This window comes from Sus scrofa, chromosome 2, assembly GCF_054392235.1.
Source record: "Sus scrofa isolate SSC_HxYL_T2T_F1_AM1 chromosome 2, Sscrofa_HxYL_maternal_Yorkshire_Landrace_v2.0, whole genome shotgun sequence".
NCBI lineage: Eukaryota > Metazoa > Chordata > Mammalia > Artiodactyla > Suidae > Sus > Sus scrofa.
This window is the reverse complement of record NC_139384.1, coordinates 110,341,585-110,368,389: the sequence shown is the minus strand read 5'-3', so window position 1 is coordinate 110,368,389 and position 26,805 is coordinate 110,341,585. Positions and strand designations below refer to the sequence as shown.

Genomic DNA, 26,805 nt, shown 5'->3' with positions numbered 1-26,805 from the left:
TACCTGAACCCTTCACTTTAAGAAAATCAAAATAGGCATAGAGGGAACCTATCTCAACATAATAAAGGCCATATATGACAAACCCACAGCTAACGTCATTCTCAATGGCGAAAAGCTGAAAGAATTCCAGCTAAGATCAGGAACAAGACAAGGATGTCCGCTCTCACCACTACTATTCAACATAGTTTTGGAATTCCTAGCCACAGCAATCAGAGAAGTAAAAGAAATGAAAGGAATCCAAATTGAAAAGGAAGAAGTAAAACTGTCACTATTTGCAGATGATATGATACTATACTTAGAGAATCCTAAAGACACTATCAGAAAACTGTTAGAGCTCATCCATGAATTTGGCAAAGTCACAGGATACAAAATTAATACACAGAAATTGACGGCATTTCTATACACTAACAATGAAAGATCAGAAAGAGAAATTAGGGAAATGATCCTCTTTACCATCACATCCAAAAGAATAAAATACCTAGGAGTAAACCTACCTAAAGAGACGAAAGACCTGTACTCTGAAAACTATAAGACACTGATGAAAGAAAACAAAGATGACACAAATAAATGGAAAAACATACCATGCTCTTGGATTAGAAGAGTTAATATTATCAAAATGACTATATGACCCAAGGAAATCTACAGATTCAATGCAATCCCTATCAAATTACCAAGGACATTTTTCACAGAACTCAAACAAAATATGTTAAAGTTTGTTTGGAAGCACAAAAACCCAAGAATAGCCAAAGACATCCTGAAAAAGAAAAATGGAGCTGGAGGAATCAGGCTCCTGGACTTCAGACTATACTACAAAGCCACAGTCAGTCATCAAACCACACGGTACTGGCACAAAGACAGAAACATAGATCAGTGGAACAGGCTAGAAAGCCCAGAATTAAACCCACGCACCTACAGTCAACTAATCTGTGACAAAGGAGGCAAGAATATACAATGGAGAAAAGATAGCCTGTTCAATAAGTGGTGCTGGGAACAGTGGACAGCCACATGTAAAAGAGTGAAATCAGAACACTCCCTAACTCCATACACAAAAATAAACTCAAAATGGATTAAAGACCTATATATAAGACCAGATACTATAAAACTCTTAGAGGAAAACATAGGCTAAACACTCTCGACGTAAACAACAGCAAGATCTTCTCAGATCCACCTCTTAGAGTAATGACGATAAAGACAAAAATAAACAAACGGGACCTAATCAAACTTAAAAGTTTCTGTGCAGCAAAGGAAACCCTAAACAAAATGAAAAGACAACCCATAGAATGGGAGAAAATTTTTGCAAATGAATTGACTGACAAGGGATTAATCTCTGGAATTTATAAACACCTTCTGCAGTTCCATACCAAAAAACAACCCCATCAAAAAATGGGCAGAATATCTAAACAGACAATTCTCCAAAGAAGACATACAGATGGCCAAAAAACACATGAAAAGATGTTCATCGCTTATTATTAGAGAAATGCAAATCAAAACCACTATGAGGTACTGCCTTACACCAGCCAGAATGGCCATCATCAAAAAGTCTACAAACAATAAGTGCTGGAAAGGGTGTGGAGAAAGAGGAACCCTATTACACTGTTGGCAGGATTGTAAATTGATGCAACCACTGTGGAGAAGAGTATGGATATTCCTTAGAAAACTAAAAATAGAATAAACATTTGATCTAGCAATCCCACTCCTGGACATCTATCCACAGGAAACTATGACTTGAAAAGACACATGTATTCCAATGTTCATTGCAGCACCATTTGCAATAGCCAAGACATGAAACAACCTAAATGTCCATTGACAGAGGAGTAGATAAAGAAGATGTGGTACATATGTGCAATGGAATATTACTCAGCCATTGAAAGAAACAAAGTAACAGCATTTTTAGCAACATGAATGGACCTAGAAATTACCATGCTAAGTGAAATAAGTGAAGTCAGTCAGACAATGACATACCAACATCAAATGCTATCACTTACATGTGGAATCTGAAAAAAGGACAGAATGAACTTTGCAAAAGAGGTACTGACTCAAAGACCTTGAAAAACTTAGGGTTTCCAAATGAGACAGTTTGTGTGGTGGGGGATGCACTGGGGGTTTGGGACAGAAATGATATAAAATTTGGTTGTGATGATCATTGTACAACTACAAATTTAATAAATTCATTGAGTAATAGAAAAAAAATAAAATAACATTCTTTTAAAAGATTTAGTTGTTGGAATGGACACACAAAAGCAGGTCTCAACAAGGCAGTCAATAATTATTGTCACTAAAATATCCACAATGTGAAACACATTGGCTACAATATTTTAACTTCAATTTTGCTTTTGGAAACCATCCCTGTTCTTTTCTATTCAAAGGAAAAGAGATATATTCAAACACATTCATTCCATGCACAGCAAAATAGAAAATCAGAAACTCAGGTTCCAGTCTTAGTTCATAGGCCTGTTATAATTGGGGAAACAAGTATTTCTAATCCTCATTTTTCTGACTCATAAAATGTGGTCAATGGTTATGAATATCAAGTAAGCTGACAGCTGACATGGACAAATGCGTGCAATATAAAAGCAAACTGTTATTCCAGCATGAAATTATTAATGGCTAATTGCTCATACACTCCTATTCATTATGAAAACTAGAATCCTAGGAAGGTAGAGACAGAATAGTGTAAAAGTTTATAAATATTATTGGTGAATAAATAATATTCATTCTAAACCTTACTCTTCTTCAATTTATTATTTCTTCTGGATGATCACAAAGATTACTCGTCCTTCTCTAGCTTTCCCCACACCTCACCTGCAGAGTATGACATAGCCTTCTAGTTTACTTCCTCCACAACTCTGAAAACAATGTGCAGGCCTATTTGTTTTTAGGTATTTTTAATAAGGGCTGCCTTAGAGAAGTTACCAATTCCCAAGATATATCAATATATTTTTGACATTTTTGACCCTGGACCACATGGATGTATATATGTGGTTGACCCCTCACAACTGCTCTTTATATCCTGCCTAATTTTATAAGGTCTAGGGGTTGGTGTCTTACTCCTTAATGTTTTATTCCTTTATCTCAGGTAATACAACCTAAGATCTTGATAAAATTTCTCTAGGTCCTGTGCAGAAGAACTTGGGTTAAGTGATCTCCTGCTGTCCTCCCCTCCCTGTCTCCACACCCTGTCTATGGTGTAGAACCCTCTCAGCACAGACAATGATCTGGAAAACCTAGGAGGACCAGACCAAGACATCCCAGGGCACTCAGCATCAAGCAGATCATTTATAAGTTAACGAAACTTTTGAAAAAAATAACTGCAATTTTAATATCTTCCTAATTCTCATGAAAATCAGCTTAGGTCATTTCCAACAAATAAAATTTGGGTCTCCTATATACACTGGATGAAAAGGGACATGTATGAATTAGTTTTTACTGCATTCTACATTGCCAGAAGATTATAACTCTCCATAAACTTAACTCATAAAATGACACTCAACACAAGTTATTTCTTTCCAGAGAAATTCCCATGGAATGCCTGTAGTTTTAAAATAGTTCTCATTGTTTATTGAACTACTTAAAAGAAATCAAAGTGATTATGCTTATGTTTTCTTAAAGAAGAAGAAAGTTAGATTTTAATCTATTCATGTTCCCTCTATGAGAGTATGTTCCAACTGAGAAATGGGACAAAACAGGAAATACTTGATGATTTTTTATGTGAAAGGAGAACCATAACCATCACTTCTGTTTAGTTTATAATTTTTCAAGTGTTAGCTTTTCATCCCTTCCTGATGGGGCACTTCTTAACTTTCATCATACACAGTTATACAAATGGGTATTAAGAGAGGAAAAATTACATGATTTAGGAAAGCCAAGTACTTTAAGCATTACTGTGAAAAATAACAATCTTTATCATCATTTGTGTATAAAAAGCCAACATTTACTTGGGGTAAAAATTAAACATGTTCTTATGCTAGTTATTGAAAAAGTTTTAGATGTATGTGATAATATAGATTATTATATACTATATATAGTTGAATAATTTTTTGGAAAATATTTTTTCTCTAAATGTATGCGAGTGGTATTTAAAGTTTATTTAATTTCTGTGTAGAAATTCCTTTCATATAACATAAAGAGTTTGACTCACAATCATGACGTTCTTTTAAACAGTAAGTTGTATACCAGTAGTCAGTATTCTTACTTCTGTGGTTTATTGATACTCCTATACACTGCATTCTGTATTTTTTCATCTTCTTTGTGAAAATCATTGACAACACAATGAACTTTCAAAATACCATAAATGATGCTGTTCATAAACACTGAGTCATTTAGAATTTTTGAAAAATAAAAAGAAATCAATCTCTATTTGTGCAAGTTCATAGTATGTTATGAATGCAATGTGATCTTGGTATTCGCTTATCAAAGGAATGCACTAAAATATTGCAGAAAAGGCCATGGGGCATGACAAACTTCATTTTATTACTTCAATTTGACTATTTCACATTCCTCTCTCTGCTGTTGGTCTTATTAATGGATTTTAACAATGAGATAAAAGTCTTTGTCTAGTGATTAGCAAAAAGTTGTAGAATTTCAACATGAATGAAGTTTCATTTTATAGGAGATATGGTGGTTAGTGAATAGTCTGCATTATGCTTTCAGATCTTATTAGGAAAATATAACTCAATGAATAGTTTTCTTGATAATTATTTCCTTATGTACTCTTCATTGAAAATTAATTCAGTGATATTGATTGAATTACTGCATATGCTTCTGAGGTGGTTCTCCAAAAAGACTTTTTTCTCGTGTTCTCTTTTGTTCTTCTATTCTGTTTGTGCATTTTTTGCTTAAGATTCAAATTCCCAGTAAAGAGGGTTAAGGTAGCCAGACTTAAACAGAGAGCTGTAATGGGCTGGTGAGAGGAAAGGTTTTAATGAGTCCAAACTCCTATCTTTTAGAGGTAAGATAGACACACAAATTTAACCCGCTAAGACTATACTCATTAGACGAAAGGTAATGCCTCACAGAAATGTGAAGTATGGGAAGAAAAGGGGGATAGATAATGGTCTCTGTAGTCAAAAAGTCTCCATGGAGGAGGTGGAAATTTAGCATAGCCTTGAACTAAGTGTGGGCACCAGGTGGGCATAGAAATGGAACCAAGACATTTCAAGAATGAATCAATTTGAAATAATATTTACCTGTTCATTTTCTTAAAATCTAAGAGAGGTATCAATGAATCAAGCAATCGATCACAGAGACAAAGCATATAAGGTATGTTTGGGACATATAAGTGAAACCAGCTTGTAACATGAATCTCAGCAAAGGTCCCTAATGTACTTTGTTTTTACTTCAATTTCACCTGGTCATTCTTAGCCTTATTTGTGAAATACTAACATACTTAAAACTTTCACCTTCCTCACAGGGGGACTAAAACTGTGTATTTTACTATTGATTTTCCTGTCCTCAGAGGGAGGTTAAAAAATACTGCAAATGAGGGATGTGAGAAAGTGATTTTCCCCAATTATTTCTCAGATCAAGTCATAGTTGTGCCCTTTACTTGTTATGTAACCTTGAGCAAATGTTTTAAATGCTTTGACTCTTCAATTCCACATCTGAATATGTGATATTTACATCACTGTTTGATATATTTATTAAATATTGTTAAAATTATTTATAAAAATAAGTATATTACCAGTTACATCTGTTCCATTAAAAGAGAGAAGTGCATTGTATAATTAAAAAAAAAACAAATGAATTGAAAACTCAATGCTATTTTCTAGGGAAAATATAACCAAACTGTTCAATATGAAATATACATGCATTGTATAAGAATGGGGTTGAAGCCTTAATTTCTCAAGAAAATAGCTTTCAATATTCATCTTTTAAACTAAAATTAATATCCTTACACAAATTTCTAAGTGCTGTCTCCACTTGTCTGAAGGTTTTTTAGGTCAATAAAAAGATAACTCCTTTTCTATCATCAATAAAGTCAAGTATTTCCCAGTTGAAAAAAATGGAACAAAATATTGTTTTTTTCTTTTTTTCTGCAACAAAAAAGCAATGGCTCCCTCCCTTCCAGGTCATCCAGTGGTGGATACTCTAAAATAGTAGATAATGTAAGCAATGTTTATGTCACTGGCTTGATGAAATTTTTGAGTACCTTTTAATTTGGGTATTTCTGATCTTTGGGAACCATCATTGCATACATGGGATCAGTAGCTGATAGCTTGGTTACCTGATAAGATTGAGGGGGAGAATGAATACTAAAGTATTTCTCTAGTGTCCAAAGTAACCTGATAATTTCACCAAATTTTTTGAAAGACCTGGTTAAGAATTAAAATTTCTGGGAAGAGCAGAAATTTAACTCACTAATGCCCAGAAACATGTATATCCTCTTTCCTTCTCAATCCAATCCAACTCCATTTTCCTCTGTTCCTTTCCCCCAAATAAAGCCTCCTTCATTCTTTACCCAATATTCCTGTAATTAACCTGACTTCATTTCATTCCTGCTCTGGAATTGGCTCTCCTTGTCTCTCCGTTTGTTCTAGTTCTATATCAGCCTTTAAGGTTCAGTTTAAACTCTGTTTTCCAATAAAACTTTCATTACTATCTCAAGTAGAAAGGCATTGTCCCTTCTCTGAACACTTAAGTGCTTTGTGGTCTGTATGACTCATTTGGTATTTAATCATTTGGTTTTGCCTTGTGACATCTAATCTATTGTATGTTCAGCTTTTATTTTTTAATTGTTCTTTTCCCTTTCTTTCTCTCATTTTTCATATTCAATTCATTGTTGACACAGCATCCACAGGGTTCTTCCAAATGTCACTCTCCTCTTTAAAACCCATTGCCCAACCAGTTAGGTCTACATTCCTACCTTGACTTATATGGAGCCAAGAGTATTCTTTCAAATCACCTAGTACAAAGAGTGCTTTCCTACCTTGGGGTCATTGCCAGTACTGTTCGTTTTGTCTAGAATTCTGTCTCTTTATGTGGTTGGCTTCTTCTCATTCTTTAGAGCCCCACCTATGCGTTACTCCTCCATAGTTTTGATCTGACAGTATTACCAAATCTGATTCTGGGTTCTTTATTTCAGGACCTTACTGCTTTCTTTCACATATATGCTGACGTTTTTCTTATCTCTAATAATATACTCTTCACCATTCTCCACCCTGCCTCTGCCCTGGAGACTTGCCCTATCAATTACATCAGGGAAATCCCACCCTCTGGATTCAGGTTGGGTTTAGCCAATGAGAGAGGAGATTCAGAATGTAAGGAGTGAGAGCTACATACTTATTCTTCTGGCTCCCTCCCTTCCAGGTCATCCAGTGGTGGCCATTTCTTAGAAAGTACCCATGGTGTTCCATTTTACAGATGAAGAAACAACACAGAATTGTTAAGAGATACAATTACATAGCTACAAATAGTAGTGTGAGGATGCAAATTTGAGCATTTTCTCTACATTGTCCTGCCTCGTTTAACAATTTATACAATCACAGTTGGTACAATTTTTATTTCTTGGATCAGTTGAAAGCACTGGCCTGAGCTTCATTTCTCTACTTCTTAGCCTCTAAAATCACTGTCTCTTTGACTTAAGCTCACAACAGAGGGTTGGAGGCAAAGTCATGAGAGTATTTATACCACGTGTGTTTTAGGTTAAGTTTTTTTTTTTTAAAAAAAATAAATCACTAAAGACCTTAGTATTGAGCTTCATATATTGTCTATGATGAGAGTGACCAAGCTCTCAATCAGAGAATATTTTTGAAATCATCATGTGACAAAACACTAACAGTAGTGTTTCTTTTCCTTCTTTCTCTTCTTGCTCTCCCTTCTTGCTCTTCCTTCCCTTCCTTCTTTTTTTTTCTTTCTATGGCCAAATTTGAAGCATATGGACAGTCCAAGTCTAGCGGTCAAATCAGAGCTGCAGATGTTGGCCTAGGCCACATCCGCAGCAATGCAGGATCTGAGCCTCATCTGAGATTTACACTACAACTCACAGAAAGACAGGATCCTTAACCCACTGATCAAGGCAAGAGATAAAACCCACATCCTCATGGATACTAGTCTGGTTCGTAACCCACTGAGCCACAATGGGAACTCCCTAAGAGTATTTCTATATTATATTTTGTTAACTGGGAAAAACACTATTTGGACTTTATTAATTTAGAGAACAAATGCAAAAGCTAGAATGTAATTTCAGGAAGAATGCAAAATCCTTACAGGTTTTAAATCTTAGAGATAGTCTGGTGAGGAAAAATTGCTTAGGTCTTGAAAGTTTGGACATTTTACATGTTCTGCTAAAATACATATCCATTACCTCCACCCTTCCCTCAAAATTGAAATGTAAGAAAAGGCTCTTTTTTCTCTGAGGAAGATCCATTTAATCTCCTTAAATATAGAAAAGGCAAAAAACATGAAGGATGAGAATGAACCCTAATGTAAATACAGATAAATATGGTGACAGCTGTAGCTGAATGGTTACAGAATTGGCTTGAGAAATGAAACATCTATAATACACACAGATACACACACACACACACACACACTCCTTGGATTTATTTATGAAATAGTGTCTTCTAAACATAGAACCTTGCATTGCAGAAAAGGCAATTAAATAGAACAGCATGAGGTTGTCAATCACTTCAACAACTAACAAAAGCATCTACTATCAAAGCAAATAATGTAAATGTGCAGGAAGATACCTTGCTATCAAAGCAAATAATGTAAACATGCAAAGGCAAAAAATTCTCTGTATCAAATGTCACCACTTTAATGTTCACCATTTTTGTGTATGTTTTTACATATGCTTGATCCTAGTCTATCAGTTATTCTGAAACTTAATATAGAATTGGCCATTATCATTTTTTAGAAGATTTGGCCATCGTGGGAAGATTCTGAAAGAGGTTGGGACTTTATTTTTCCTTCTTTTATTTCTTCTTTTTTTTTCATTACTAGTGCTGTATAAATAAATGGACAGTCACAGCTTATCATCACTTAAAGATGCATGCGCATGCTGCAGTTTACTGAAACATGATTGGCTGCTACATAAATCAATCTGATAGAGATCGGTTCCATGAAGAAGAGATAAATCATTAGCCAGAGCTTTTGGAATGTAATTCATTTTAGATAGTGATTATTGATGATTTAATTTTAGCAGTACATGTACATGTCTAGACCATGATGTTATATAAAATGTTAATGTGGAAAAATATATTCATTTTTAAAGTGAGTATAAGGAAATCAATTAGAAGTTTACATGCAAAGCATGTTAATAAAAGAGCTGTGTTGAGAAGTCCAAAGTTCTACTTACTAAATGAGTAAGAATGTAGCCTTATTTCTCAGGAAAAAATCTTAAATACTTTCTTCAGATAGTGACACAAAGAAGTGGTTTCAAACTTCACCTGACTTAGCACATCCAGTATCTTAGATAGCCATCTTCTGCATCTTGGCCTCTATCTCTCCTGTACTTGTGCCCTTAAACCCACCACTTCTGTTCATTCCAATTCAACAGCATTTAGTGGGAGTCTTCCTGAGGAGAGATTTTTTGCTCTCAAAAGCACTCTTTGTTTTCTAACCTGTAGGTAAGTAGGGAATGAAGGATGTGTATTAATGGTGCTGACACCAGTAACTCCAAGGGACAGCAGCATAAGACTAGCAGAGAAGTAGAGAAGTAGAACAGCTAGATGGTGCCCAGGGCCCGTGTTTATAAGGGATACTAGGACATCGTTGAGAAATGGCTAATACTAAAGGATTAGGTATCTTAGAAAATTTCCGAGGAAAGTTACATACCTTGTTGGGAGAAACACCTTGAAAGTCTACTTGGAGTGGGAATGAGCTGGTCAAATAGCAATAGCTGGTTACCGAAATAACTTCTCAGAAATGTTTTTGATTTACTGAGTAAATTATTCAAGTTTGAGGCCCAGGTGAAAACTGCCACCAACAGGAATCTTCCTTCTTTTCCTCATGAGGTCCTCCTTTGAATGAATGGGAGCAAATATTTTAGCTATCCTGGTTTGTAGAGACATAAAATTACCAACCTGCCCACATGCTTGATGTAAGCCCCTGGATAGTAGGGCAGGTGAAAGCACAATGGCAGACCTCAGAGAAGCCTGGTGTTCACGTCCCTGGTCTTTGTCCCTGGCTTAGCCCAAGTAAGTAATTGGGATTTTTTCTAATCCATCTCTAGCCTTTTACAGAGAAATCCATTTCATTGAGGGGATATAGTATATTAATAAGCCCAATTTGAGATCAGTTTTGCAATCTTCTGGTCCATCTGTTGCTTCTACACATACAATCTCTCTAGTCTTTGCTTTGCCCCCCAAAGTGTCACCATCTTTTCTAACTTGTAACAGTTCCTCGGTCTATACTGCCTAAGGTCTGAACTGATAGGATACTGCCAGCCTCTAGAACCCAGTTCTTTCTTTATCCATGTGTACTTGTGACTCTGCTTTTGAACTTATTTCCTTTGATTCTGAGTGATCCCAAGATACTAGGACCACTCCTTAAATCACAGAGGGTACATCATTTTAGTCACTAACTCCCCAGTGGAACAGGGAACCTAGGTGCATGTCAATATTTGTATGAAAATGAATGCCTAGAATTCAGAAACATCTTACCTTTTAAATTGCACAGCCGCCTCCCCTTCCCACATTCCTTAAAATAAGGTAAAGCAAATATTTTATTCTGATGAGAAAATTTGAGACACTGGAGAGAGAAGCTGGCATATTTGATGATAAAAGGGGTTATATTCTTTGTATATCACATCAGATTTCCTTTCAGGAAAATGAATTTTCCCCTATGTGGCAGTCATGAGGGATGTGAGAGTCTTGATTCCAGATGAGAGAAAAGAAAGCTGTTCAGGATAACATGAAGTAAGAAGAGTATGTGTGGGTGTGTAAAGAAAACATTTAGTAGGGAACCCCTAGGAGGTGTACAAACATTCTGAGAGGAGTCACATCAAAGCAGTGACCTGTCATAGATTTTTCTTTGGGCTATTCCTAAGCCTCCAGCAAAATTTTATAAAAAACAAAACAAAACAAATCCTTAGCTTGCTATTGGTTGTGCTGAGGGTGTAACAAAACCGGCCCATATCCACACACAGGACAAAATGGTATGAGGTGGGCAGAAAGAGTGTTTGAGGAGTCAGACTCCAACAGGAAGAGGTTGCCGGCAGAAGGGTGTGGCAACAGACAGAGACAGATGGCCCGCTGAGGGGGGAGTGGCAACCAGCACACGTTCTGGAACCTATAAGCAATGTCTGAGATCCTCAGAGTTAGGAGGGCACAAGAAATTGCTAAAAGCCCAAAGTCCCTCAGGGTGGGGGTCTCAGACTATTGTTACACAGTCATTAAAGGGAAGGGTGACCCCTGGAGGCCAGAGCAGCCTACAGCGCCAGCTTACTTTACTCACCAATTCTTTCAAGATGCATTCTTTGGTAAATAATACAAATGCCCTCCCCTCTTGAAGTGCAAGCTAAGCATTTTGAAAAATGCATTATTTTATTAGACATCTTATTGAATTAATGTACAGTTAGAGCTAAAGGAATAAATGCAGACTTAGCAGTGTTTATCCTCCCAGGCACCACCTGCTCCTTGCTTCTCCCGAGCCAGAGATTCCAGCATCCTTACTTTCCCTGAAGAAACCACATAGATCCCCAGTGGCATGAGTGGCCTCTCACCCCCTCTCCAGCCTTCATCTGCCACCAGAAGGATGTCTTATCTGCCAATGTAGTGCCCTCTGAACTAGCAGTGCTCTGGCTAGAGTTGGATGTTTTCTTCTCACAGTCTAGTGAATAAGCCTCTTCTTAATGAGATTTGAATGCATTACATACTTTGGCTTCACTGTACTTAGTGGAGGCATGTTCTGCACTGAAGCTGCACAGCTAGAAAGTTCTCTTTTCAGCTTGATCCCAAGGGTTGTTGGGATCTGAGGTGTTGATGCTTAAGCGGAGGAGTTTGGAGCAGTTCCCGTGAATGGAGAAGTGTATCCAGGCTTGGTGGATTATCTGTGAACCTCTGAAAAGTATGTTAGTCTCTTTTAAAATAACCTTCGTAACTTCATCAGTTCAGAAACAGCTTTTGCCTCTTTAACCACAAGTTATGATCCCCAACTGAATCACAACTTAACATACTCATCAAAAGTAGATTTGTCCTATGGCTTAAGTACAGAAAAGGCCTGCCTTCTTTCCTTATCCTAACTCATAACTTAATGTAATTTCTGAGTAGAAATTTCTGAAGGACAAATTTCTGAAGGACAAAGCAGAATTATTTGACAAGTTCTTAATTCAAGTTGGCAAGCACATCCTACTGAGGAGAAATAAGTATTTAGATCATTTAGATGATTTTAAAACTATAATTTTATTTTAAAATTGTTGGTTAGTGAAGCTACTTAGACATTACAAAATCAGGTAGGATGATTGTTGAGAGTTCAAAAATCAGAGCAAGAAGTTGTCATTTCTTGTGGTCTTTTATGGAAGTCTCCACGAATGCTACAAACTTTTTCCAAGTGATGTTTTACAGAATTGCTTTAAAAAATCCCAGAGGGTAAATAGCATTCTCAGAATAAACAGAAAAATGCTGACCTTGTCAGATTTAGATGCTGAAAGCCAAGCTGTTTTAAGACTTGGAGGATCAAGGGTCATGGTTATAAACAACGTAGATTAGGGAGGGAAAAAAAAAAGAAAGTAAGAAGGAAAAAAAAAAATAGTGAGCAGCACCATGAATATAAGTAATAGGTTGACCTTGGCAAGAAGGAAATGAGATATTTATGTAAAAATGTAAAATAAAACAAAGGCAAAAACGCAACTGAAAACAAAAACAAAAACAAATCCCCGAGGCCCAAAACTACTTGAGAAACTGTTTCTTAGAGAATATTTAAAGCCGGAAATGAGTCACTTTAACTTCATCTGTTTTTGGTTGAAGGAGGGGAGAAAGGTCAAAGCTTCTTTGTTTTAAGTGAGTTGGTCACTACTTCTGAAGTGTAACATGATAGGGTTCAGGAGCCTTAATGAAACAGCCATTTCCCAGACACTCAGAGCTGAGTGAGTCCTCGGCAGTGGCAGGCCAAGAACTGGGCTTCAAAAAGGTGCCTTCAACAAAGGCAAGGCAGACTATGACCCTTTCTTGACTTTCGTATCTGAATAGGTGTTTCTGTAGCCACCTCCCAGGACAATAGAAAGCAGAAGCTGGCCATTCCTTACTATATTTTTATACATTACCACACATTATACAGCCCCATAACCAAACCATTACAATTCTATTTACACCCAGGCACTCGACACAAATTTATACGTCTTCTATATTGCCTTGATATAATGATGCTTTCGGTAAAGCCTAGATAAATGAAAGAAATGTGAAAACATAGATACTCATTTCTAAAAAATTCTGCAGTCCTTAAGCCTACTGAATTCAGCATCCTTCCAATGGGAATGTTCAAGTGTAACATGTCTAAAAAAGGAGTGGAACTGAAGCTGACTGAGAACATGGATTTATGAAAGTAAGCTTAGTTCCTACTTTGAGACTAAGAGGACAAACAAATGCCTTCTTCAGCAGCAAGGAGAATTTATCCCTTTCCAGGTAGTCACAGGGTGTGACCAGGTGAGGAGGTCTTCACTGTAGGGAAGAAAGAGTTTTGGAAGAAAGAAATGAAATTTGAAAACACAGCTGGACACTGAGGGTTTCCATAGCCTCTTCTGTTGGTGGCTGGCCTCCATCTAGAATGTGCTATTTCATATACACCTCTCAACTATGGACTGTGGGTGCCTGACTTGGCAACCTTTTCCAGGCCTGCTGTATTCCTGACCTTGCTTCCCATGAGCAATATATTCACTCTGGGTCATCATTACCATGCCTGTCACCATTTTGCTTAATGGTTGGGGTTTCGTGTTTTTGACCTTGGGTTGAACCCAGTAATGAATAACTTCTCTATCCTGACTCAGCGGCTGAATTATCAGTGACTTTCCCTGATAATATGCATGTTTTCAATGATTAGAAATGCAGCCTCCTAGTAAGGACAGAGAGTAATTTTCACATGGGCTGGGCTTAGTAGCAGGTTCTGGGGCTGTAGTTATTCTAGAAGAGAAGCCTGTACACAGAAGTGCTCCAGACTTGTCCGAAAGTGTAAGGACAGAGCCTATCTAAAATCCTGTGTGACCACTCCATTGCTTTAAGAAGGCATAGAAATATTTCCCAGTCATGGCATGCAGCTTTTACAGTTTATCAAGATTATTTTTTACATGGTGTGTCACTGAATTCACCTCAACCTTGGGAACTTCGTAGAGAAATTATCATCCTCCAAATTTACACCACTAGCAGGTGGCAGGTCTGGAACAAAACTCCACGTCTTGTTGTCTCTGATAGCAACACTCTTTTGCTCACTCTGTGCTGCTTCCCCATGGTTATCATAATAATAGCAAACCCACAGTCGCACAGTTTTAGAGCTGTGTGAAACTTTATATATTATGTAATTTAATATTAATGTTACTATTATTAAAAAGTCAAAGTTTGGCTCTGAAGAAAAGGAATGGCTTACACAGTATTATTGGTTGAAAACACCATATTTTTGACTTCAGATCTTCTCTTTCTCACACACAAACACACACAGAATAGAGAGAGAAAGAGGGGCTATTGAGGCAAAAACTAAAAAAGCTTAGGTGATAGTAATAAGGAAGTGTTCAGTATGGTCATGGTTTCATGGTCGTAAAATTCAGTAAAGCTAGATTCTGATATGAAAAACTTAAATAATTTGATTTTTCTTAACTGTACAGAATATGAACAAAGGCAAGTTTTTAATCAAATTCTTATTTGTTACTAAAATAGTTTATTTACAATATTTTTTATGTGTACAGCAAAGTTATTCAGTTATACATGCATATATAGCTATTCTCTTCCCTTTGAGGTTATTACTATCTGTTGAGTACAGTTTTTCATGGTATATAGTAGGTCCTTGTTGGTTATATATTATACATCTAGTAGTGTGTGTATACATTAATCTCAGACTTCTAGTTTATCCCTCTCCCCCATTTTCCCCTTTGGTAATCATAAATTTGTTTTCTATGTATGCGGGTCTGTTTTTATTTTGTAAATAAGTTCATTTGTGTCATCTTTTATTTATTTATTTATTTATTTTGTCTTTTTGTTGTTGTTGTTGCTATTTCTTGGGCCACTCCCGCGGCATATGGAGGTTCCCAGGCTAGGGGTTGAATCGGAGCTGTAGCCACCGGCCCATGCCAGAGCCACAGCAACGCGGGATCCGAGCCGCATCTGCAACCTACACCACAGCTCACGGCAACGCCGGATCGTTAACCCACTGAGCAAGGGCAGGGACCGAACCCGCAACCTCATGGTTCCTAGTTGGATTCGTTAACCACTGCGCCACGACGGGAACTCCTAGACAGGTTCTTTTTAAAAATTAACATGGTTCCTAGTTGGATTCGTTAACCACTGTGCCACGATGGGAACTCCTGTGTCATCTTTTAAAAGTTCCACATATAAGTAATATCATGTATTTGGCTTTGTATGGCTTACTTAGTATGATTATCTCTAGACTATTAAAATGAAAATCCTTTTTAAAATAAGTTTATAGTTATTTTTAGTTATTAAATATATCCTGATCTGTAAAATGCTCTTGGTGATAGAAATACCAGAACATAGTCTCTACTCTCAAAACTTTGACTCTTGGTGTCAGAAGAGACCATGGAAATTTTAAATCATAACCAAAAGCTGTTTGACACTCATCTCTCTAAAAGGTGGAATCTATGTCCTCTCCCCATGAATTTTGGTAGGCTTGTGACTGCTTCAACCAATAATAGTGATGTAACTGACTTCTTAGTCATATAAGGCCATGCTAACCATATAAGGTCAGGCTAACTTGATCTGATAGGTAAGAAGTCCAGCAAGTACTCTCTAGCCCACCAAGCTGGCTAGAGAACATGCATACACCCCATGTAGGCTTTAGCACACCTGTTGAGCAGAATCTCATCAACCCCACTACAGCCCCAGAATGTGAATAAAGGCATCTTTGACACTCTGTACAGTCCAACTACCAGCTGAATACCACCAATTACACTGTCAGTGCCCTGTAAAATAAAGAACCATCTGGCCAACCTCTGTCCAAATTCCTGACCCACAAAAACCATGAGACATAATAAGATGCTTGTTGCCTTAAGCTACTAAGTTCTGGGGTTTGTTATGCAGCAATAACTAACCAGGACAAGGATCTAACAAATTTTTATTTTTTTTAAAACAAAATTTTAAAGGATTCAGAAACAATAGGAGGCATTATCTTGATCTCTAGCAGTTTATAATTCATTGGAGTGATTGGATAACAATCACTCATGTAGCAATTAGATCAAATAAAGCCACAAAAATCAAGGAAGTCTTACTTGAAATAGACCTTGAAGAGGCAACATAGTGAGGAGGCAGTTCGGGAGAGGAGAACAACACGAAATTATTGAGGGTCAAAACTGGTGTGATAATGACAACTACTGTTTATTTAGTGCTTATTATGAGGCAAGAACTCCACCAAACCCTTTCATGTATGATTTCATTTATCTGTTAATGAACTTGCAAGACATGGTTATTATGTCTTTTGTGCCTGGGAGGAAATAGAAACCAGTTGGCCCAACATGAGACAGATAGTGTGCAGCGAGACTGTGGTTCCAGTGGATTATGTCTGACTCCAAAGCCCATGATTTTAATTCTCATTTCTATACTGCTCCTCTGAAATCACATTTGCCAAATGAGAAATTCAACTGTATTATGACTTACATAGAACTTTATTCTTATTAACAAAATTCAAAATAAATTGCTTAATTTTCTACAGCTTTAGTAAGTAAATCCAACCGGGCATAAATTTTACCTTCTTGAGTTCACAACATACAACTGTTGATTAAAATTATTTGTGAAAATCCATTAAAATATGATTTTTTAAATAGACCTTTAAAAAATCGCCTATTTTTCAACATCACCCCTTTATTAATATTGTCTTTTCAGATTTAAAAAAAAATCATTTGCTCCATTTGGGACTTAGCAACATTTCTAAAAAATCTTCTTTTAGGATTTTCTTTCCAAGTACTGAGAAAATGCCCTCTTCTATGTAGCTGAATGCAGGCTTGGCCATCTCGTTGATGGTATTTTAACCCCTTTAAGCTATTAAACAAACCTGAAATATGATGAAGGAGCTCAAATTTTCACACACTCAAATAAATGATTAATCCAAATCATATTCTTAGCTTTAAGTAAAAGAAAACACATGTGAAAAGGTGCAAAGATCTGCAGGAAGATAGGATTTAAGTGGTCATCTGGTATGGAAAGGATATCGGGAGATTGAGCAGTGTTGTTCTCTGTGATTTAAATTGTCATTAAAACCAGACTCAATCCTGAAGTGATAATCACAAGCTTTAAATCACCTACTCTGAATGTCTTAGAAAGTAGAAACCTCATCTCTCAGGAAGAAAAAGTAAATCGGTACAATGCGCCCACCAAAGAAGGCAGCTCTATGCGGGTGGCAGAGGAAGCTCCTGTGCCTCTTGGTTCTGAGGTGGCTTTGAGTGTACGGTGTGGCTGTGAGAAAATGTGTGTGAACAGAAACAACCCTTTATCTAGAAAGAGAAGAACTTACATAACAGGCAGCATAGCAGTGCTTCAAAAGTAACAATTCTACACAGACACACACAAAATGCCAACCGTCTGTTCCTCATTAAATTATTGAATTAAGAGTATTTGAAAATAGATTAAATGTCTGTCTAAAGAAGTAAAATGGCTACAGTTGCGTTATTGTTTGACAACCTGTATATTATAAACATGTCCCTGTCTTTAATTATTCTCTTACATGGAAATACCAAAATTTACTAATTTAATCCTCTGTAGCTGGGCATCAGATTTTCTTTCCCTTCACCAGTATGAAGAAATATTTGTGTTCGTTCAAAATTCCCTTCAAATACATTCTTAAAAATTAACTTAGTAGGTCAGAGTGTACATGGTTTTCAGGCCTTTCTTACATATCACCAATTTGCTCTAGGGGAAAATCTTGCCAGTTTATACTTTCATAGACCAGAATAGTGGTTCTGTCTTTTTACTGAGTATAACAATTCAAGTTTTTTCATTTCAAAAATGTGTAAATGTACTGAATCTCTTTATTCCATATATTGTCTTTTAATTTTATAAATGCCTATATGATATATATATTTTTTAACCATCAATTGTGTCAATGTCAATATATCCTTAAAGGTTCTCACTTTGTTGTTAGGATGTTAGCTAAATTGTCCGTAATTTCTTCTAGATTTTTATGGTTTACTCTAAAAAGGATACTTTACATACACCTAGATATCATTTTAATGTATAGTGTGAGAAGAAAAACTAATGTCTTTCTGCTTTTAAAAAGGTATATTAAAAGCTATATACACAAATGTTAACTTTTGTTCAAAATCATTATCTTAGGAAGCTAATCACACCTTTTAATGATACTCAGAACATATTTGTAACTTTGATTTATGGTTGGTTTCAATGCCAGTAGAAAGTTATAGAGCCACATAAACACACAACTCTGGGATTTATAGGCATGCTTTGATTTTGATCAGAAGAATGACTCAGCTTGATCACTCACCTCATTCAGCAGACGTGGCTTTGATTGGCTTTTTCCTTCTCTAAAAATAAAATCTGACCTCAATTTATGAAGATTAACCATCACTAAGAATATCTCAAAGGATTTGGACCAGTGGTACCCACAAATTTCCCAAAGAGGACTTCCCAAAATACACTGAGCCATGAAATAAATGTCTATCTTCCTAAAATTACTAATTTAAAAGTGACAATACTAATTAGTTTATTGTTTAAATTTTGGTTTTCACTAACAATTATACTCTCCGTATTTTCTCTAAGAATCAACTTTCTAAGTGCCCAAAGTTACATATTACACATCACTTGTGTGATTTAAAAATATTCATGTACTTACATGAAAAACCATTTATATCAAAGCAAAATGTGTTTTTGTGTATGCAAGCTTGTGTTTTAACCAGACTAATTCTAAGACATATAGATCAAAGTATCTCACAGATAGAGATAGAATTATGAACAATATTATTGAATATATATTCTTTGTATAGATTTGGTGATGAGAAGCAAAGAAACTAAGAACACAAATCATACATTATGCTAATTAATTAAAATGTAAGTTCTAATAACACACTTTTTAAAAAGAAATTTCATTCCAGGAATACCAAAAAAAGCATAGGAATAGTCTAGAAAGTCAAGAAGCGGAAGAACTTATTTAGAGGTGGCAAAGCAGTATACCTAAAATTTTCTTATTCACTTTTTTTCTTCAATGCAAATGTTATTGGGTGATTCCTACACCCTGAAGCTACCACAGGCCTTTACTACTCCTTGGCCCCAAGATATTTGATTTTGTAATCCCCAAATTGGAATCTTTCAAAAACGTTAAGTGCTAATTAAATAAGCAAAACCCTATACATTTGGGACTTTGTGGTTATTCTTCTGAGAAAGGGCTATAATTAGAAAAGAATAGGGAATTTATCCTTCAAGTATGAAAGGAAGAATAATGAAATGATTAATTCCTTACCTTTGGAAATCTAGTAACCTTATGTCCTGTAACTTCTTAATTCTTACCTGGACATTCAAGGAGATATCACAAGTTTGGGGGTCCCTTTTTTCTTTGGTCAGGGAAATTTAAGAAGCACCAGGACGAGAACACAAATGGAAGGCCCCTAATCATTCCCTCTTCTCTTCCCAGTCCCAGTTTTACTCTGTACTTTGAAAGATGTTATGTACACATGTGTGGATATTACAGCCACCTGTCCACATTGAAGCTCTGTCCACCCTCCCCTTTCCCAAACAGCCAACTCATAGTCATAGCTGCAGACTAGGAATAACCCAACCAGGTGGTGCTGTCAGTTACTGAGAGAATGGACAGGAAAGAGTCTATTCAGGCCCCAGAAGCAAGCTTAGGGCCATTTAAGCAGGGTATAGAAGAGTGGGCTCAGCATCCAGGTTGGCATGTCTTCCTAGCATCGTGTCCTCCTTGCTGCATGGGAAGTTGCAGGGCTAACAGAAGAACTCAGAAGAGCTCTTGCAAGCACAGAGCGTGGGACCCTCTTGCCTCAGTCCAAGGTGGTAACTATTTCCAAGGACTAGAATTTTGGTTATCCACCTAGTCTTGGTTCCTAAACCAACACTTTCATTCTGCCATGTTCTTCCCAAAGACCCCAGCTTTGCCTGGGACCTGATCTTGAAAATCTTATCTCTATTTTCTTTTGCTGAGGACTTTGATTTCTGTATGTCTGCTCCAGGCTCATTGAGCATCTCATTAATCCAAAGAGCTGAAATCTCTACTCAGCATCTTTGAGCATGTGATAATGCTGACTGCTAGTCTTAACTCACTGTAGCCTGCCTCAGTCGCCTTCTGACTACCTACTATGCTTTAGTTGCTTACCCTCTGCTTTCATTGTGTGGCCTGTTCTGGAGTTGAGTGAAGCTACTTTAGAAGAGATTCACCCCCACCAGCTGCCCCCTACCCCCAAAAAATACCAAAAAGCAAAAAAAAAAAACAAACAAACAAACAAAAAAAAAACGCTTATCCTGGAAAGGATGGCTCTAGGCCTACAGAGATATCAGGAAAAAGTAGCAACTAGGCACTCAGGGGCAGTCTTCTAACAGAGCCTTTTGAACCTACTACCTTTAAAAGATTAAGAGTCCACTTCAAGGAGAGGCCTCATGTCCCTTCTATATGTAAGTACAATTATTCTAAAAGGAGTCAAGCAGATTTACCTTTAGTGTAGGCCTTATCTCTTGGAAGCATTCCTGCCTTTCTTCTTACAGATGCCTGAAATTACTTTAATGGAGATACAGTCTTTCATTCCATAATTAGAGACAAAAGACTTAAAATACACAAGCTGACTATGGTGAGGCATTTACAGACACTCATTCACACTCAAGTGTCATCAGTCAATCAATCAGTTTGCATCTATAAATGGCAGAGATTAGATCTCTTCCTTTTTTTGATGAGCATGTGTAGGGGAAAGATAGTAGAAAGAAACTTAGAAAAATCAATGTTTCTGCATATGTGGGTGGAACTACCATTGACATGAGGAAAGAGGAACATAAATGGAAGGTTGGGAACCTAGAAGACAACACTGAAAGCTTTGTGGATTCACTCATCTTCCCATTGCCAGACTCAATGTGGAATTCAGCCCTGTTTAATTCTACTCTTAGGACATAAGTTTCAAGGAACATAAGCTATAGATAAATAATCAGCTATGTGATAATGTTTGAAGAACAGACTATTACACTGCAGATTCTGTGGAGAAGAGACAATACACCTTCAATTTATATTCTGGAGCCTGAATGCACAGATACAAAGCAGCCTTTTATGTTATGTGGAGTCTGAAAATAAGTCACAAATAGGAGAATGGGATCTGGCCAGTAGTCACCATGGCTGAGGGTCTTTGAATAGCTTACCTTGTTATATAATTTTCTGCTCTTTTCTTTTCTTTGCTCCTTAGGGCAAAAAAAAAAAAAAAAAAAAGTCATAGCAATACAAATAATACTAGCTAACATTTTTAAACAAAATACTGGGCTAAACAAGCTATTTGGATTTCACTGTTTAATCCTCACAGCCACCATAGGAGACAAATTTGAAAATCAAGGGGTAGGAATTTTACTAACTTCCAAAAGTTACAAAGACAGAGAATGGTAGTACCAGGATTCTAATTTCATTCCATAAATGCTCATGGAAAGTTTGGTTGTCCCATGCTGAGTGTAACAGTCAGAGCTACACTTTATGCTTTCTTCCATATAGTTTGTGTTCATGTCACTGTTTGCCTCAGGGCTTTGGGTTAGAGAGAATGTGTTGCAACAATTAAGGGATAACTAAACATCATAATAACCTATGATTTAACTGGTTCCAGGATAACATGTTTTCCACTCATGTAATAGTTCCTTAAGTGAGATAAAAAATAAGTGGCACAAAGCTATCCTTAAATATAGCTAGCAATAAATACAGCTTTCCCATAGGAATCTAAGTAGAGACACATGCTTGAAATGCTACTTTGAAACATGCAAATAAGTTGGATTTCAATCTGTACTCCATAACTTTTCTGTTTAAAGATTTTTTTTCTTCTGGAAATAAGCAAGCTAGAAGGCTCTGATTAAAGTAGATTGGACACACTGCATGGTAGAATGTTTAAGGGAATAAACCTTTTTTTGCCACAAAGTGCCTTGCTCCTAGAAGCTAATACTAGAGTTCTGGTAGGAATTACAAGGTTATTGAAAAAATATAGAAATTAATTTATTCCATTATTATACATTTATTGAGCATCAATGAAAGATAATGTATTAAGGTACCATTTTTATTTCTGCGGAAGACAGAAATATTAGCCATATAAAAGCTTAGACTTTTTGGTTTGTATCAATAAAAACCACCTGAAGCTAAGACTGAGTCAAGAGGAGATCTATTTTAAGGAGATACGATTCTAAGAAAAGGAATATATCAAGGATTGTTTCAAGAGGTCATGGAACTAAGTCCTTTATCACTGTGGCCATGACTACCAACAAGTGCTTGGAACATGGAAGATACTTGATTAACAATTGCAGAATAACTTAAGGGCTGAATCAACAACAGAATTGTTTGTATCAGGAAACTGAGAAAGTGGTCATTACTATGTCTCCTCTCTTTGTCTTTGCATTCATGCTCTTCCTTCTCACTTGATGGAGAAGAAGGCTTCCCTATCATCCTACAGTTTATATATTACATTCCAGTTACACTTCCTCACCATGTGTGGTTCCAGTTGGCTCAGAGTGAATGCCAACCCATAAGAGCTGGCTTAGCCTTCATGGCTAAAAGTGAGATTATGTGTGAAAATGTGGCTGCTGGGGGCACACCTAGAGAGTGCAGTTCTGAGGGTGATTTTTATTGTAGTCTTGGCACAAGAAGTGTTTATGCTAAGCTGAAAGTAGGTTCTGCAGTACCAGAGTCTTTAGATATGAATACAAATATACATTGTTTTTCAATGTTTTATACTTGAGCCTCTTACTCTATTCATTCTCCCTGCAAATGTGCTACTCACACCCATGTTTTCAAATAACCTCTTAGAAGCTTATGATACCAAATCTGTATTTTCAGCACAGAGTTCTATTTGAGCTCTAGATCCATAATCCAACTTCTTAATTTCCCATGCATGTCTCTCAGATACTTGACTTTTGATATACTCCAAACTGAAATTCTTCCCTCTAAAAGTTTGCACCTCCTCCAGTATTCTTTAACATGTGCAAATGGAGGCAGGAAGAATATAAAGACTTTGGTGAATGTTGGCAAGCCACTCTCATTAGAGGCAAAAATATAAAGATACAAAAAAGACATCTTGGAATTTTGAACCAAAAATTAAAATCAGAAAACTGCCAGCAGTGTCACACATTAATAAAATGTGTGTGCACACAGAGTCTGAAAACAATATGTAATTTGGGAATTCAAATCAATTTATTTGGCCAGTAGAGTAAGACTTAGTAGTCGGGTGATGATACATCTCAGTTTCCCTGAAACAGTTCCAATTTATTCCTATTGGCATAAGATCCTGTCTAGTTTTATCTGTTTCCAATGTTTTATTTTTGATGAAGTATTATTAATATGAAATATTATTAATAGTTGAATTAAAATAGTCTTGGATGGGCTCAGTAGAACTCGACTTTTTTATTCTAGTTTCTGACATGGGCTCAGAGTAATGTGTGAGATGTATGTACACTGAACAGTTTTAACTCTACTGCTAGTGGTAGTAACTGGTGAGACACCACTTCTCTTCTCCGAGCTTTTAGCAGACACAGTGTGGCTAAACTCCCAATTCATCCAAAGACAGCTAACTCTATATGGTATCCACATGGTAATGGGAGGGGTATTACATGCTGATGGCCCTGATGGTACTTGTTAGACTAATTAGTTGTGCCAGGGCCCATATAGGGCTCTGTGAGATGCATGAAGTTATCAATCAGTGGAGTCAATGGGAAACATGGGAAATTATAAATTGGGTATACATGAAACATAGCAGGTAATAAAGGCTGAGCAGCCTTGCCCTGGAAGACATCAAGAGTAATTTAAATACTCTTGCTACAGTAATTTTGGTACTTAGTGTATGTGCAAAATCTATAATTATTCAATTGTTTTGGAGAATAATTTTAAAATTTGTAATATATTCCATCTTAAGCAAAAATTAAATTAAAAAAACAAGTGCATTTTTCTTGAACAAAAGACTACTTACTGGCTTTTGATAGCACAAGATATTTTGATGTTGACTATCCAACTTGCCACAAAAGGCTAACATTGTAGCTGTCATGTAAATGGCTGATATTTACTGTCATGAAGGGACATAACCGTACGTGCAAATAGAAGAGGGCAAATTTGCTCAAGTAACATCAGTATGCATTATGTAGGTGAAGAAATATCTTTTGGAGACTGGGTCTAAAGTAAACTATGTAAAACTTGCAGATACGGTGGATGTGTTAACGTACAGTACCATTCTTTGAAACATGAGTTTTCATTTAGATCAGATGACAGCTCATCTCAATTAATTTCAATTTTTATTTTAAGGTTTCTTCTGCACATAAAAAGTAAAGTGATAACTATTATCTTTGACCAGTTAGTAGAAGAAAAACTCCATAAACAGTTAAATGCTGTCAATTTTATGTCAACATCATCAGATATTTCAAATAGAATATTAATTCCAAGAATGATTTAAAATTTTTGTTTTTTATCCAATTTACAGAATACAAATAAAGCTTTTGGAAGTTTATTTCGATGTAGGCAAAACAAATGATATTATTGGAAATGCAATTATTACTTCTTTTAATGGATCATTGAAGATAAAAATATGTGTTTTTGCAGTGACCATAAGAAAACAAATTTTGGGGAAAAAAAGAGCCCTCCCCCCAAAAAAAATGTTGGAGTTCCCATTGTGGCTCAGTAGATTAAAACTCTGGCTAGTATCCATGAGGATGTGAGTTCAGTCCCTGGCCTTGCTCAGTGGTTAAGGCATCCGATGTTAATGTAAACTGTGGTATAGGTTGCAGATGCAGCTTAGATCTGGCATTGCTGCGGCCATGGGGTAAGCCAGTAGTTGCAGCTCAGATTGGACTCCTACCCTGGGAACTTCCATATGCCTCAAGTGCAGCCGAAAAAAATAAAGGCAAGAAAACAGATTTTGGAACATTGTAGCAACAGATAAAATAATGTTCTTAACAAACCATGAAAGTTATTGAGCAGAAATATATCTGGAATTGGGCATAGTACACATAATTCATAGCCACATCCAAACAAGCTGATACAGTCCATTCATTAAAATAGAAGTGGTAGTTTTTCAGAAATAATTTTAATTTTGAAATTGACTTTTGAGTAGGGCTGTTATATAGTTCTAAAATGAAATAAAAACAATTGGTATATTAGACTCCAGATATAAGTGATATCATATGGTATTTGTCTTTCTCTTTCTGAATTACTTCACTCAGCATGAGAGTCTCTAGTTCCATCCATGTTGCTGCAAATGGCATTATTTCGTTCATTTTTTATGTAACTGGGTTACCATGCCGTACAGTAGAAAATTGACAGAACCCTGTAAACCAGCTATAATGGGGAAAAAAAATCATTATATTAAAAAATAGTAAATACAAACTAATTTTAAAATTCCACAATTTCCATTATTTTAGGCATCCTCTTTAGCCCTTAAATTTATCTTGGTTTCAATGATCAATTATATGGTTATTTTGCCTATTTAAATATAAGGTATCAGGACTCATCTATTGAATTAAGACTTAGTCCTAGATGTCATTTGACTCTTTCTTCTTACTCAAAGATCGCATCACTAAGTATTCATGATTTTAACTGAGTTTCCATTTCTCTGTCACTATTTGAATTCAGTGTTTTAGCATGTCTCTCCAAAAATTTTTTAAAACTCTGTCTGGTTTTCCGTTCCCAATCTTTCATCCTTTCAATCCATCCTCCACACTGCTGTCAAACTGATAGTTGCTTAAAATCCTTTAAAAGTTCTTAATTTCCCACTGAATGAAGTTCAAGCTTCTTGTCACAGAAGGTTTGTGCCTAGCCTTCACATCTTCTTTTCTGTCTCTTCCTTTCATGTACCCTTCACTCCTGCTATACCTATGGTTCAAACATATTATCTTCCTTCAGGACATGAGACAGATAATTTTTGTCAGCCTCATAATTTTCCCCTCTTTCTCTCTGCTTGGCTTTCCTAGCAAAAGTTACATCCCTTTACTATAGCACTTAACGTAGTTTACTGCAATTGTGGATTTGCCATCTTCTCTTTAAACTTGTCATTAGAACATAGTCTCTATTTCCTTATTCACAGTAATAAAAATATTCCCTTACATATATCATAGACATGCAATGAAAGTATACTGCATAAAGTTAGAAAATACATGCTATAAGGAGGCATGAGGCACAGATGAAGTGTTATATGAAAGGAAACAAAAGGAAGAATAATTGCTAGCTAGAGAGAAAGGGGAAAATTCACACAGAATTTCATTAATTATCTTGTTGTGTGGATACTATTTGGAAACTTAAGGATGGGGAGTAATAAATCCCAGACAAAAAGTACAGTGTAAGAATATAGAAAGTATCCTGGAAAGAGTGAGAATTTAAGCATGGGTAGGATAAATTACAACATGAAGTTGAATGGTGAGAAATATATGGAGGGTCCAATGGAGATTTTTGAATGGCAGACTGTCTAAAGTTCAGACTTTATTCTCTTAAAAATGAAAACTGAAAGGGACTTAAGCCAGATTGCACTGGCTCAAGAGAGCCAAT

The 26,805-nt window shown here is 36.3% G+C and overlaps 1 protein-coding gene and 1 long non-coding RNA gene across 3 annotated transcripts in view; one reads left to right on the top strand and one right to left on the bottom strand.

Annotated features, from left to right (window-relative positions):
- LOC102157568 (uncharacterized) overlaps positions 1 to 26,805 on the top strand; it is a 1,229,235-nt gene that overhangs the window by 575,908 nt on the left and 626,522 nt on the right. The window lies entirely within an intron of this gene.
- LOC146405644 (uncharacterized) overlaps positions 1 to 26,805 on the bottom strand; it is a 290,811-nt gene that overhangs the window by 35,968 nt on the left and 228,038 nt on the right. Inside the window, exon 12 of the long non-coding RNA XR_014838368.1 lies at positions 9,775 to 9,959. This is a non-coding gene — a long non-coding RNA (uncharacterized LOC146405644). The remainder of the gene's footprint in view (positions 1 to 9,774; positions 9,960 to 26,805) is intronic.